General features: G+C 45.3%; 1 pseudogene; it reads left to right on the top strand.

Moving 5' to 3' along the window:
- Positions 1-142: 142 nt before the first annotated feature.
- Positions 143-850, top strand: LOC101590936 (annotated as a pseudogene).
- Positions 851-3785: the final 2935 nt, after the last annotated feature.

Genomic DNA, 3785 nt, shown 5'->3' with positions numbered 1-3785 from the left:
AAAAAAAAAATTCACTCCAAGCTCTCCTTGACTTGAGGGCTTGTCTTGAGAAGTCTGCTGTGATTCTGATCACTTTGCTTAATAGCTGAAACCCCAAACAGATTCTAATAGCTTTTATTATTCTGTTCTTGAGAAGAGAAAAATGGCAGCTACCATGCTAAGAGCTAGAGGAGCAGGACATGCACTCGCCTGGGGCCAGAGGCCATCACCCCAGACTGGGAAAACCAAGTCTCCACAGGGATCACCATCATGGCTGTGCAGTTTGACAGGGGGCGTGGTCCTGGGGGCGGACACCAGAACAACACTGGGTCCTACATCACCAATCAAGTGACTGACAAGCTGACTCCTATTCATGACTGAATTTTCGGCTGCCACTCAGGTTCAGCTGCTGATACCCAGGCACAGCAGATGCTGTCACTTATCAGGTTGGTTTCCACAGCACTGAGTTGAGTGAGCCTCCATTGGTATACACAGCAGCCAACCTGTTTAAGGGGATGTCTTACGGATACCTGGAGGAGTTCATGGCAGGAATCATCGTCATAGGCTGGGACTCTCAAGAAGGAGGGCAGGTCTGCTCAGTTCCCACGGGAGGTATGATGGTAAGGCAGTTCTTTGCCATTGGATGTTCTGCTAGCTCATATATCTATGGCTATGGGGATGCTATCTATCAGAAAGGCGTGACCAAGGAGAAGGGTCTACAGTTCACTGCCAATGCTCTTGTGCTTTGGGCATGGAGCAGGATGGTTCAGTGGACAGAGTGATCCAACTGGCAGCCACTGAAGAATCAGGCATTGAATGGCAGGTACTTTGGTGAGACCAGATACCCACATTCACTATACCACCCTTCTGATCCTGAGATTTTAGGCTGCAATCAGAGATACCAATACCCTATAATTATTCAAAATTTAATAGTTTGTCAAAGATTAAAAAAAAATTCTGTTCTTGTGTTGAATTTCTTGAAGCTTAAGTATTATATACCTTGGTGTGGATATGTTTTTTATCATGGTTGTCTTAGTTACTTTTCTTTCATTGGTAAGAAAAAATACCCAACAACAAAGTTAACAGGGGAGGACTGCTTCTCCCAGATGTCTTCCAAGTATAACTAGCTTTTGGGTTTTGAGTCTGATGCAAGATCCTACCTCTTCTGGGCTGGAAGAGGCTAAGCACCTGCTTAGGCAAGCACAGGGACCAGGTTGGATCCCCGGCACCACATGTCCTGCTGGCCCCACCCCACAGGCTCGCTGAGCAGGCCACCAAGACCAGGCATGGTGGTGCACACCTGTAATACCAGCGCTGCGGAGGCTGAAATGGGAGGATCATTGTGAGTCCAAGCTGCACAGCAAGATTCTGTACCAAATACATTTAAAAAAAAAAATCCTACCTCTTCCATTTAATAGGAATGAAATAATGCTGCCTATTTGACCCAGCCCCTGGTTCTTTGGCACTAGCCTGCAGTATTGTTTTTTTTTTTTTTGTTTGTTTTAGCTGCCTGCATCTTTATGCAGTACTGTTTATGACCCTTAGTCCATCTCAGCCTTGGCACATCAGGAAGAAAATCTGTGTCAGGCTGGGGAGATAGCTCAGTGGTCTAAACACCTGCCTGGCAAGTGTGAGGACCTGAGTTTGATCCCCAGTACTGCAAGTTGTACCACCATGCTGGCCACCAAAAATCAGGCATGGTGGCACATGCCTGTAATCCCAGCACTGGAGAGGCTGAGACAGAAGGATCACTATGAGTTTGAGATGCATAGTGAGACCCTGTACCCCCAAAAAAGGGGGGGTGGAGATAGCTCAGTAGAATAAGCACTTGCCTGGCAAGCCTAAGGTCCTGAGTTCAATCCCCAGTACTGGAAAAAAAAAATTATGTCACCTTGGCTAAACTAGTACAATTGGGAATCACTGTAGCATCAAACATAACCTAGAAAATGATAGACTCTGGTAACTATTAATTTGCCACCATTGACCATATGAACTGTATTTGTGGCTATAAACAAAATCTAAAACAAACCAGAAAGTCATGCCCAGTATATATGCTCTCAGCAGTGATTTTACCCTCAGAGAAGGAAATTTAAAAGGTGTTAAGGAGAAAAAGTAGAGAAAGAGAAGAACAGGAAGAGATTAGAAGCAAGGCTGGAGGACAAAAGAAGGTTATGCAAACTTTGGGAACTGGTGAGGAAGACAGGAGTGAAAGAGAGAAGGAAGAGACAAAAACAAGAGCACAGCAGAACAACAACAAAAAACTAGAAACAATGTTCACACTCAAATAAAAACAAGAACCATCAAGAAAAAGCATAACAGGACCACAGAGATAGCTCAGCAGTCGAAAGTGCCTGCTTATGCAAATTTAGGCAAAGCTCAGGGACCACAGTTTGATCCCCAGCACCACAAGCTGTGCCAGCCCTGCCCCCAGGGTGGGCTGAGCTGGCCACATTAAAAAACAAAACAGAAGAAAAAAGAAAAGCAAAAAAATGCCCACATCAAAGCATGTGTCTGCCATCACAGGTAAAGTGCACAGAGTCTGGATCCATGCTGATTAATCCCAGGAGAGAGGAAAATCCCAGGAAGCCTGCACCTTTAGCTCCACTGAAGTTCAGCCTGGTTTCTGGCTGTGAGGCTGGAACATGATTTATTCAGCCAGCAATGCCATCTGCCTCCTGCCACCTTGAACTTGTCTCCTTGACCTCCTGCTGCCTTCAGCTTGGTCCCACCTCACCCTGACACTGGAAGTCACCGAATAGCGGGAGCCTGCATCTGCTCTGAATTCTGAGCTCAGTTCGCCCCTCTGTAAGATGGCGACGGCCCAATCACCCTCTCCTTGCAGACGTCTGAACCTGAATAACTCACCAGCCACAAGAGTCTTCCAAGTCTGCCGCTCCTTTCCACCTGTGTTTCTCCATGAAAGCCTCTGGGGTCACCAGTAGTCACTGTGTGTCCGCAGGTTCAAGCTGCCCCTCACAATGAGTCAAGGCTTGGGGGAAAAAAGTGCTACTTGCCACCTCCTTCTTCACTGAAGTCTCTCTAGGCTCTTCTGTAGACTTCCAATTCCGCTTTAGATCTTTGCTAGATCCCAGGGACCCACTTCCCTCCTTTCTTCCTCACATCCCTGTATTCAGCATCTGGACACCAAATCTCAGAGAGGCTCTCTCTCTGCCTTTCACCACTCTGCCATCTTCCCAGAAATTCTAGAATATATTTCAAACACAGCAATTATAGTTTCCTTTTACTTCTCCTGTTTCTTCTTTCTCTGTCCCCATCCCTTTTTTCTTTTTCTTTCTTTCTTTCTTTTTTTTTTTTTTTTTTTTTTTTTTGAGACAAAACTTACTGTATATTCCAGACTGGATAGATTTGAACTCTGGACAAACACCCTCTCAAGTGCTGGGAATACAGGTCTGGACCATCATACCTTGCATCACCCCTTCTTCTTAATGCTTTTCCCCCTAGTGGTGGAGAGGTGGAGACTGAAGCTAGGGCCATCTACATGCTAGGCACCGCTGTATAGGAGCAACATATTCAGCTCTTCATCTTACTTTGAGCCAGGATCTCCCTCAATTGACTAAGCTGGCCTTAAACTTGGGAACCTCTTACATCAGCCTTTTTGTATTAGCACAGGTTTGCGGGACATGATTAAGAGTGCTACTTGTTTTGTTTTTGTTTTGTTTTGTTTTTTCTGTTTTGTTTTGGAGTACCAGGGACTGAACTCAGGACCAGGCAAGCACTTATTTTTATTTTATTTTATTTTTTTATTTTTATTTATGTGTGCGTGTGTGTGTGTGTGTGGCCAGCTC

Source organism: Octodon degus, unplaced genomic scaffold (genome assembly GCF_000260255.1).
Source record: "Octodon degus isolate 3935 unplaced genomic scaffold, OctDeg1.0 scaffold00018, whole genome shotgun sequence".
NCBI classification, from domain to species: Eukaryota; Metazoa; Chordata; class Mammalia; order Rodentia; family Octodontidae; genus Octodon; species Octodon degus.
The sequence above is the reverse complement of the archived record's forward strand: the minus strand, read 5'-3'. Positions and strand labels throughout refer to the sequence as shown.